Source organism: Rattus norvegicus, chromosome 6 (genome assembly GCF_036323735.1).
Source record: "Rattus norvegicus strain BN/NHsdMcwi chromosome 6, GRCr8, whole genome shotgun sequence".
Classification (NCBI taxonomy): domain Eukaryota; kingdom Metazoa; phylum Chordata; class Mammalia; order Rodentia; family Muridae; genus Rattus; species Rattus norvegicus.
The window spans coordinates 118,510,662-118,522,719 of NC_086024.1; the positions used below are offsets into that span (position 1 = coordinate 118,510,662).

At 35.6% G+C, this 12,058-nt stretch overlaps 1 long non-coding RNA gene across 2 annotated transcripts in view; it reads right to left on the minus strand.

Moving 5' to 3' along the window:
* The window catches only part of LOC102556510 (uncharacterized), a 95,267-nt gene that overhangs the window by 80,041 nt on the left and 3,168 nt on the right, over positions 1-12,058 (minus strand). For both annotated transcript variants that reach the window (XR_010052764.1, XR_001838519.3), the window contains exons 2-3: positions 8,074-8,180; positions 3,720-3,761 (exon numbers count right to left, since the gene is read on the minus strand). This is a non-coding gene — a long non-coding RNA (uncharacterized LOC102556510). The remainder of the gene's footprint in view (positions 1-3,719; positions 3,762-8,073; positions 8,181-12,058) is intronic.

Genomic DNA, 12,058 nt, shown 5'->3' on the forward strand with positions numbered 1-12,058 from the left:
ATTTGATTCATTATTTTGAGAGCACGCATGTCACACATTTATCTACTTTGGATCTGCATCCTTTTAGTATACTGTTTTCTCTGCATCTTTAATTTTATAAGTTTTCTTAAGTGATATTTTGGCTACTTTGTTATATAATTCAGCAGGAACCACAGCAACATGTTAGCTTGAAATGAATTTGAGAATGTTGCATGAAAATAATATTAAAAACTAATTAGAATTTAATGTTTTAAAAATACATTTCGGCCACAATGCGGTGAGAGAAAACCCCACTCTAAATATTGTAACCAAGGAATGCTTCATGAAGTAACCTTTACTCAAGACTGAATAAGATTCTAAATCTGGAAAATAAGTGCTTGAAATAAATGAACTTCCTTTATCTGTGGACCTTAAGTTTTTCAAAACAAAAACAGACAGACAAAACCCTGGTGAGTCTTTGCATTTTACAATGAAGTACAATCTGCTTGAAGGAACATGTTTCTCACCTAGAAGGAATTGTTTTCTGTTTTTTTTCAATGCTTATTTTTATGTGGAGACCCTGTTAAGGAAAGAGTGCTCCCATTAAAAATGGTATCTCTCTTGATTAGGAATGGGAGGAGATAGCCTTTTCAAGCCCAGATGACAAAAAAATTATTTCTAAACACTCACAGAATTTTTTCTTTTAAAAAAAAGTAATCAGTTTGTAAAACTAATTTTCTTTTCTTCCTCTCTTTTGTTTTAACTTGAAAAGATTATTAAATAAAAATCAAAGTTAATTTCTGGTTCTGGGATTTGAGTAAACAAAATATCACTTGAAAATATGTGAAGCTTATGCAAAAATTTTGACCAATATTTGATCCCTGTGAACTATTGGAAATGTCACACTGCACAATCGTATACATCATACAAACTTTAACAATTTTTCTGCCAAAGATATATACTAAAGAGTTTATTGTAAAATCAGCCATGCATACAGTAATGTCTCAGTTTGAACACTAAAATTGTCAGATAATTAAAATGGAACGGAAATGAAGTTACAAGACACATGAAATATTTATGCCAAGAAATGACTGTTCTTCACCAGCCAAAGACAAAACACCATTGTAATCAGTGTTTACATTTTAGGGAACAAGACAATCTCTTCTGTGTGATGTAATTTTAAATTATTCATCCATTGTTGTATTGACAGTATTTTAACTTATTTTTTACTCTATTTATTTTTTATTTTTTCCATCTTTATTAAATCAGGTATTTCTTATTTACATTTCAAATGGTATTCCCTTTCCCGGTTTCCAGGTCAACATTTCCCTAACCCCTTCCCCTCCCATTCTATGTGGGTGTTCCCCTCCCCACCCTCCCTCTACTACCTCTCTCTCCCCAAGAATCCCGTTCACCAGCCTTGGCAGGACCAAGGGCTTCCCCTTCCACTGGTGCCCCTACTAGTCTGTTCATTGCTACCTAAGCAATTGGAGCCCAGGGTCAGTCCGTGTATAGTCTTTAGGTAGTGGCTTAGTCCCTGGAAGCTCTGGTTGCTTGGCATTGTTGTACATATGGGGTCTCGAGCCCCTTCAGCTCTTTCAGTTCCTTCTCTGATTCCTTCAACATGGGTCCCTTTAAGTACAGTAGTTTGCTGCTGGCATTCGCCTATGTATTTGCCTTACTCTGGCTGTGTCTCTCAGGAGAGATCTACATCCGGTTCCTGTCAGACTGCACTACTTTGCTTCATCCATCTTATCTAGTCTGGTGGCTGTATATGTATTGGCCACATGTGGGGCAGGCTCTGAATGGGCATTCTTTCAGTCTCTGTTCTAAACTTTGCCTTCCTATCCCCTCCTAAGGGTAGTCTTGTTCCCCTTCTAAAGAAAGAGTGAAGAAGCATCCGCATTTTCGTCATCCTTCTTGAGTTTCATGTGTTCTGTGCATCTTGAGTAAATTAAGCATTTGGGTTAATATCCACTTATCAATGAGTGCATAGCATGTGTGTTTTTCTGTGATTGGGTTACCTCACTCAGAATGATATTTTCTAGTTCCATCCATTTGCCTATGAATTTCATAAAGTCATTGTTTTTGATAGCTGAGTAATATTCCACTGTGTAGATGTACCACATTTTCTGTATCCATTCCTCTGTTGAAGGGCATCTGGGTTCTTTCCAGCTTCTGACTCTTATAAATAAGGCTGATATGAACATAGTGGAGCATGTGTCTTTGTTATATGTTGGAGCATCTTTTGGGTATATGCCCAAGAGAGATATAGCTGGGTCCTCAGGTAGTGCAATGTCCAATTTTCTGAGGAACCTCCAGACTGATTTCCAGAATGGTTTTACCAGTCTACAATCCCACCAACAATGGAGGAGTGTTCCTCTTTCTCCACATCCTCGCCAGCATCTGCTGTCCCCTGAGTTTTTGATCTTAGCCTTTCTGACTGGTGTGAGGTGGAATCTCAGGGTTGTTTTGATTTGCATTTCCCTTATGACTAAAGATGTTGAACATTTCTTTAGGTGCTTCTCAGCCATTCGGCATTCCTCAGCTGTGAATTCTTTGTTTAGCTCTTACTTAACCCCATTTTAATAGGGTTATTTGTCTCCCTGCGGTCTAACTTCATGTTAACTTATTTTTTATTATTAAATGGTTATTGTATTTATTTATACTTCAAAGTTTGTCCCCTTTCCCAATTTCCCTCTACAAACTTCCCATCCCATTCTCCCTCCCCTTTGCCTCTAAGAGGGTGCTCCCTCCTACTCCTGCCTCACCCCCGTAGCATTCCCCTACACTGGGGCAACAAGCCTCCACAGGACCAGGGCCCTCTTCTCCCATTGATGTCAGATAAGGTAATCCTCTGCTACGTATGTAGCTGAAGGCATGAAGTCTAACTGAGTAACTATACTATGAAATATTGATATTACCAGACACCAAGTTTTGTAGAAGGCTAGAGGACTTCATTAAAGCAAAACTAAACTGTTGAGGTAAAAATAAAAACGCACGGACCAGTTCCCGCAGTCACCATTCCAAGCTGGCCCCCTGGTACTCTTGGACCCAGCGGTCACTCCCTGGTGTTAGTTCTGACACAGTAGAGACATCTAGAACTAACATTAATTTATCTGAGTGGTTGCTGGTTCCAGGGTGGCAGCACAGCCCTTTACCCTAGCTATCTTCTAGGCTCAACTGTCTCTTGGCTCCCATTGCTAGTTGCCCTGGCCAGTCCTGACCAGGCAGGAGCACTCTGGTCCCAGCCACCCAGTAAAAACAAGTCTCAACAAACTGTAACCCAACAATCAGATTTATATGTTAAATTCTCACTCCATAATACACCCACAACAATAAACTTAAGAACTGATTGATAAGGATATGAACCATCCACATAGATAAGATAAATTTCCCTACAGGAATCCATCCCAACTACCTTGACAATTCAAGACCACATGGGATCTGGGTCATCTTGATTCTCCTCCATACTCCTCCTCCTCTCCAGCCTTACAAAATTTTTGTCCCTGCCTTATTTTTTTTACTGTCCAATCATGGGCTTGATCTAACTGGTGCCAGTCCTCACCCGCATATTGGCATCAACCTACAATAAACAATTTCAGCAAACAGCTATTATTAACAACTTGGTACTTCTAAATTCTAGCTCTGTGATCTGGACCCTAGCACTGTGGATTGCTACCGTGACTATGTTGTATCTTTTCATTTCAAAGACAAATGACTTCTTTAGCAAAGAATGCATTGCTCACACAAAAGCTTACCTGTGGTCCCATCTTCTCATCTGTAGTGATTGCAATGTCTACCTGAGACAGATGGAAAGAGACTCGTTTGTACAGAAAACATGCTTCAAGTTGAGTCTGCTGACAGAACACGCATGTTCAGCCTTTGATTTCAACTCAAAGGTCAGTGAACATTTGTAAGTTTTGTTACCAACAGTTTAGTTCATTCATTTATAAATTAATACATTCCTAAATATAGCATAATAGTTTAATTATGTCTTAATATCAGTAGATGCCTTAAAGTATAAAAGAAAACAGAATCTATATAAACATTTGTAAAGTTATTAACTTTCTCAATAACTAATTAATTTAAATATAAAGAAATGAAATTTTTCCAAATGTCACATTTTCAGAGATTTTTTAAAAATATATTCTTTAAATTATTCAAACATGATCTTTGAAATATATGTAAGGTAGTGTTCATTACTGTTTTATTTAAAACACTATTATTGTATATAACAAGTAATTTATTTTTCCTTTCGTATATATACCTGAAATCAGACTGGGAATATGTCTAGAAGAAATTCTTCACTAAAAGTAGTAATCAGTATTTGAGTTTATGTCCAGTTATTTCAATATCTTCATGATTGAATATCATATATGTTGGAGCATGTAATCCATAGAGTTTTATGTCTGACTCCTCAGAAGTTTCAATAAATATTCATCTAATTCATTAGACATGAAATTAAGATTAATGTTAAAATTAAAGAGGAACATTAGAAAAAGTAGTCAATAGTTTAAACATTTAAATTTTAGTTTCATCAGTGCATATTTCCTCTTCTTCTTCTTCTTCTTCTTCTTCTTCTTCTTCTTCTTCTTCTTCTTCTTCTTATTATTATTATTATTATTATTATTATTATTATTACTATTATTGCATTCATTTAACATCTGGCTCACTATCTCCCTCTTGGTCATACTTCACAATCCTTCCCCAATCCCTCCTCCCTTTTTCTTCGAGCTATTCCCATCCCCAACCCCATCACCACCCCAGGTATCCTCTCATTCTGGCACATCAAGTGTCTATGAGGCTAGGTGCATTCTCTCCTACTAAGGCCAGACAAAGCAGCCCATTTAGAAGAACATATCACACACACACAAGAACACAATTTTATAGTCCCTGCTCCAGTTCTTTGGGGCCCACATGAAAACCAAGCTACATGTCTGTTACGTGTATATGGGGAGACCAAGTTCCAGTCAGTGAATGATCTTGGTTGGTAGTTCAGAGTCTGAGTACCTAACCCAAGGATCCTGGTTAGTTCCCTCTGTTGGTCTTCCCATGTAGTCCCTGTCCCTTTTGGGAACATGGGTGATATGTACTCACTTATAAACTGATATTAGCCATAAAATACAGGATAATTTTACTACACTCCACAGACCCAAAGAAGCTAAACAAAGAATAGAGTACCTTTTTAACTCTTAAAGCTAAGACTATGAAAACCAAATAAAGAAGATTAGAAAAACATTCTGGAGTTGGGGATTTAGCTCAGTAGTAGAGCGCTTGCCTAGCAAGCGCAAGGCCCTGGGTTCTGTCCCCAGCTCCGAAAAAAAGAAAAGAAAAAAAAAAAAAGAAAAGAAAAACATTCTGCATATCACAATGTCAGACCATATCTTTTAATATTTACTTCCCTTTCTATATAAAACTTGAAAAATACTGTAATGATGTTTACAAAGGTGCAGTGTGAAAAATTGCAAATAGACATCTTAAAATAAAATGTCAAAAATCGGATTATGCAAAGTCATTTACGAGGTACAAAAGTGTAAAAGTTGCATTTGTGGCTAATGTCAAAATGAGATATATTCCAGTGTTATAAATTTCATAATTTTTTAAAGATAAATAAGAGTTTTACATAAGCTCTGGTACAATTTGGAACTACATAAGTGCTAAGTATGTGCTAAGTGATCTAAATGATGATGTTCATTTCAAAAACAAATCATTAATGGCAAATACCCAATGATTCTGATTCTTATGCATAATAATTCAAATGAACAAACATGAGCGAAATGGAAACTCTCAACATCTCTTGACCCAGCCTTCTACCAGTCTAGTTATGATTTCATACAAAACAGGCTTGGGTCACTTCCACATACTCTTTATATACATTTTTGGATTTGTTAAACTCCCTTTTTCTCTAAATCACCGTTGCTTATTTCCTCTAAATGACATGTTGCTTAGAGTGGATCCAATACACATTTTTTAACTTATTTTGTTTATTTGTCTTACCTGCATGCTTCAAAATAAATAGTTGCTAATGTAGCAATCAGTAAGTGTTAACGGAGCCTGGCAGTGATAGCACATGCCTTTACTCACGCACTCTGTTGGTAGAGTCAAGCGTATCTGTGATTGGAAGTCAGCCTGGTCTACTAATGAGTTTCATGACAGCCAGGACTACACAAAGAAACCCTGTCTTAAAAATCAAGAAAGCATTCAGGGAAAGGTACAAAGTCAGAAGAAAGTAATTAATAGGTGAAATGATCTCTTATCATTAGGATAAGATCATGAGAAATTAATTTTAGATATCCTGGCTAGATGGTGTTTTTCAGAACATACAACAAAGATATATTTAAATACAACAAAAATGCTCTGAGACAAGCACTCCAATGTTGGACATTTACAAAATTCAATAACAGCATATAGCTTGTGCAAATTTGGGAAATCATAATACTTGAAAATGACTTATATTCAGCAAAATGTTTCGCCCATATATTTACATTAGTAAAAAGAGTATATCAAATAAAACTGCATATAGTTCATGTTCCATTACAATGCTTATTATAACCTAAACTCCATTATGATGGTTTAGTCAGTATAGAGGTTATGTCCAGAATAATATATCTATTGTGCAGCAAACCTTTGACATTTTTCTATGCATTCACCTTAATCTTTCTTAAGCTCATGCTGATAACTCATTTCATGACTTATCCTTCTGTCCTCAAGTTGTCACCAGGTCGTCATGTCTAGTTATATATTGAAACTGTCTCCAGCATTTTATTGGCATCCTGTGACTTTATATATTAACCTAAATTGATTTTCAGATAAGAATTTGAAGCTTTCAATTTGAGTTGATTTATGCTTTTAATAGAGCAAAATGCCTTCTTAAATAAGCTAAAACTTTACAAAGACTCCACAGGATACTCGATTCTGAACTGTTGTAAGTTACGTGATCCTTTTTGAATGCTTAGATCAACAAAGATGAAAGAACCTAGTTCGGTGTTCAGGAGAATAATATTTTATGCCATTAATGAAGAATTGAATGCTCACAGGAGGATGTTAACAACAAACAGAGGAGACATGGTCAGTAAAAACATTAAACAATAAAATGCACGATGTCTAAGAGGGACGTGTAACTTCATAACCAAGAATCAGGGAGATAGCAAGGAAGGAGATAATCAATAAAGGTAATTAGAGCAAAGTGCATTGAACACTTATTTTCCCTAGCCTTGAGATATTCCAGATGAGAAAGCTTTACTGACTCTGAATGACCTGGTAGATGAGAAGAACTGGCAGATCATAATTTGAATATCAACCTTTTTCAATTTCCTTTTACACACACACACACACACACACACACACATATTGGCCACATTATATACAATGATTATAAAAATGGAGTTATTTTATGTTCTCAAGAGTTTTTGATGAAGTACTTTTTGCACATTATTTTTTGTAACATTTCCTCAGTATTTAGAAACTCTGAATAAATATGGCAGAGCCTTGAGATCAGATCATCCTTATTCCTAATTATGTTTAAATGATATCTGTTTCATAAGACAAAAACTAATACTCTGCAATAAGCCTCAGAGATATCTAAGAATGTTACCACATGGTATTACTGAAAAAATATGGAGCAATGTATTCACTGATGAATGAAAAAAAGGCATATATGTTGTTTAAGATGTGAATGTCAACATTCAGAAGTAGGTCTACTTCGAAGTTAATTTGCAATGCCTGAAGAGGCTATGAAGGATAAAAAGGGAATTATAAATTGTGGATGACTTAGAATTTTCTAGAATCCAAGACAGCTTAGTATCAAGAAGAGGACAACTGATACACTTCAAGGCAGACTCTAGAAAATGGAATATTTTAAAATAAACATTTCTTAAGTATTATCCCTTTCACCCATAAAACTATTTTAAACTCTTTTTAAAACTATGAAATGTACTATACAATTATTTAATGTTTGGTTTATTCTTCCACTGAGTGCATGTATTACAGACATTTTCTACATACTCGCATCAATAACGTACTTATTAGTAAGATGTGTTTTTATTCTGGCTCAGAAGATGGCTCTGTTCTTGCCTATGAACCACCAAAAGTTGAGTTTGTTCCTGAGCATACCTTTGCAATAGTGGCAGGAGTGTGTAAGTGCAACCAGTCACACGCTGATTGGATTTGAGACATCCAGCAGAGAACTCTAAAGAGCAAGGTAGTGTAATACTGGTGGCCTACAACAGAGGAGAAATACAACATTGTTATCGTTAGTTAACTAATAATTAACATAGCCTTCTAAACTTCTAAACAGATCTCTAATATCTGTGTTTATATAAATAGACAAAAGCTAGTGAAGTCTTAAAAGCAGAAAGCAGTGTTTCCCTTGAATAACGGTAAATGCAAGACATTACAGCTGCCTGAAATGCTGAGAATAATTGAAGGCTGAAGGCTCCATTCTAATCCAGATATTTATATCACTTTCATCAAGGTTGAGGGAACTATTTGAGAGAAGAAATTAGAAGTATGAAAATGCTAAGGTATAGGAAAAGCTATGGAATTCCATCTTCTGGACAATAAATATACAGTCATCATAACCATACACTTCTTTTCACAACAGCTACATACACATACAGAAAGACATGCATAGGATATGGGTTCATGCAATTGTACTGCTTCCTACTAAACTACTTACTACTGTCCTTCTTTAATTACTACTGTTGCGGTTTAAAAAATACCATGTCTAAAATCAACTTGGAAAGGAAAGACTTCATCAGGCTTATACTTTCACGTCACAATCAATCACTAAATGAAATCACGGCAGACAATCAAACAGGAACTTAAAAATGAGAACATGAAGGTATGGAGGAATTCTGTTTTCAGGTTTGCTCGAAGGTTCACATTCAACTGCATTTTTTTTTTTTATAATCCAAGCCCATATGCCATTGGATGTTTCTGCCTACAGTACACTGGGATATTTTATATCTGTTTGCAATCAAAAATATATTCCACATACATGCGCACAGACCCATCTGATGAAGTCAACACTACAATTTGGATTTCCACTTTCCAGGTACATAAGGTTGACAACTAAAGTTAGGAGTCGCAACCACTTATAGAGTCTACCAGAGAAGGTGTCTTTCTCTTTTGTTGTGCTCTGGTTGCCAAGGGCAGGAAGCTTTAATAGATAACCCTACAGCCATAGTCAGACACATGCCTCTGGTTACACTCAACTAATCAGAAAACAAATCTATCAGATATAAACATGAGCAAGATATTTGTAATGGAGTAATAGGTAGGATAGCAGCTATAATTAGAAATAGTTAAAAATGAGAGTGATTAGTATGTATTTTGTCCATGCATAAATATATAAGAAAACATTTAATTTGTAAAATAAGTAGTAAAGACCATCCTATAAACAATGGTGTTGTAAAACAAAGAATTAATTCTGGATGTTATAGATTCAGCTAGTGAAAATAAGTAATCTGTGTAGTCTATATTTTGAATTTTGAATGGCTAAACAAAAATGAATGCTGCTTTAGAGAGGATGGCTAAGGAGGCTAGGCAAAGTCACTCCTCCTAGAGCTAAGAAAATTTACATCAGAAGAAAAAAATAAGATATTGACACAAGTGGCAATGACAGGAAAAGAAATTTTATATTCTGCTGTATGACATAACTGTCTATTACTCATCACTGTTTATGTTAAAGTTCAGCAAACACTTTATGTGTATGGCTTGGACGTGGTTTTTCCCTGAAGATTTTGCATGTTGAAAGTTAGGTCCCAGGACAGATGATGAAAATATAGGGACACGTTAAATGGAGCCTAGTCCAAGGCAGCTTGGTTGAGGAATTGATGCTAGTTTCCTTGGAGTATCCAGCTCTGTGACTGATTTGTTATAACAGAGCGAGCCTGCCTCCTGACCACTTTCTGGCCTCATATCTTGCTATGGAATATTTCCTCTTGACTGTGGTCTTTCTGTGTGGTTACCTTTTATTGGGAGTTAGTGATGGAGCCATTCAGAAAAACATAGGAGAAAAGATTCATGATCATGGCCATTGTACATAAATTTCTCTTCTATTTGTAAAACACATAGCCATTTAAAGATGTAATATGAACCAATAAAGGATACAAGAACGTAGTCCCTTTCTGTACAAAGAGATTATAGAATAAAACAGTGTGTTCAGTAATTTTTGAACTTATTGATGCTAAAGATTGACTCAAGTATGTTCTATAAAATTTGGCTACCACTGATATGGTAATGTCTTTTCCCTGTCTTCAACAGAGCAAGTATTCTAATGTAGAATGTCTCTAAAATGTACACAGGCGTTCAAAATGTTTAAAAGAGCATAACCCTTTTAGCATTATATTTAATTTAGGAAAATTGGGTATATTCAAGTTCTACTACATGCATAATGAAGTTTACCACTTTTTACAATTAATATTAGTATAAAGACTAATATTATTTTAGTTGTAATTTGAAATTCTTTCCTAATTATGTCAAAGCTAATAGCGCTTGAAGCATGAAGCATTTCTTTACCTCCAAAGGAAAAACTTTGAAGGAGAATAATATATTTTGAAACTGGAACCTGGCAACCCAACTTGTCCTGAATACAACTCTTTTCTCAGTTTACTTATTTGTACAGCAGGTTAGTCACAGCCTTCTGTATGAATCAGTAGCCACTCAATCTCAAAGTCATACCATAAGGTATGACTTGCAGACTTCTGTTATTTTTGCAGTGTTTCTAAAGGCAATTTCTTTGGACCTACATGACACAGATACTTTATTTCTTTTTTCTGCTGGCCATGACTTTGTATTAGTTGTGAACTGCTCTGTGAGTAATTTCACAAGTGTCAGTTGCTTTACCTTCAACGACCTACTTGAACCCCAAGACTGTTCACCATGCATTACAACTGGTTAAATGGGCAAATAAAACAACAACAACAACCAAAAACTTTTAAAATATTACTTAGGAATTTCATTTAATGTATTTTGTTCTTTTACCCACTATCCATTTTTCTAAATTCTCTCAGATCTACCCCAAATTTTGCCTTGCTCCAATTTCTGTGTCTTAGATGAAAATAATTGACTGAGTACAATTTATGCATCCCACATACTTGTTACTTCTCTGAATTAGAGTCATTCAGAGAAGTGTGACTGACCTACAAAAAACCAGATACTTAAGAGAAACTTATCCTCTCCAAGTTCTTAAATTGCATCAGTTCTCAATAGCAACTCACTCACATATGGATGAAGGCTCCTGAGGTTCTCCCTTTTTCAAGCTAGAATATTTATTGGATTTATATCGTACAGGTCTTTTGAAGTCACCATATCTGGCATGAGTTCATGAATTCATCTGTCTTGACCAAAAGGACAATTTTACTTTGTTCTTCACTGGCTTATGACCCTCAGAACCTTTCTGTCACTCTTTTGTAAAGATCATCGAGCAGGAAGAGTGTGTAGTATAACTGTTTCATTTGTAGTTGAACACTCCACATTCACTATTTTTTGTTCTTTTATTGTTTCTGAGTATCTGAATTAACTGCCTTTCACTTGAGATAATCAACTACAAAAGCAAACAAAATCTTCTCTGATTAGATCTGAGTTCTGCACTAGTCTACTGATAGAGACATACGTTTTAAAGGGCATTTGTATGCTATACTCATTTAGCAAAATAATAGTAGGTCGACATTTCAGGACACAGAACCGTGAGTACCTAGATATATTTGCAGTATTAGGAATACATTTTCTCCTATAGAGTTGACTATAAATCCAATGAGAAAATGGAGAATTACCTCAGTATTATTTTTGCCACTATTGCACGCAGGGGCATTACTTTCCACATTGATCATTATTTCAGTTCATAGGGGTCAAGGCTGGATAATATTGTTGATATTTTCTACCCCAGCAGTCTTTATATCACCTTTAAATGTTTTGAAAGCTAGCCAGAAAGAAGCTTCCTGGCCATACCTACTTTATTTGTTCATGTCCTGTCAACAAACGGTTGTCTTTGGCAGGGTGACCCTATCATAAACTCTTGTTAAAGAAACAAGAACAATAGCAATAGACTAAATTGAGTCTGTGATTTTGGTCAACCGGGGCTGAATGGCCATCT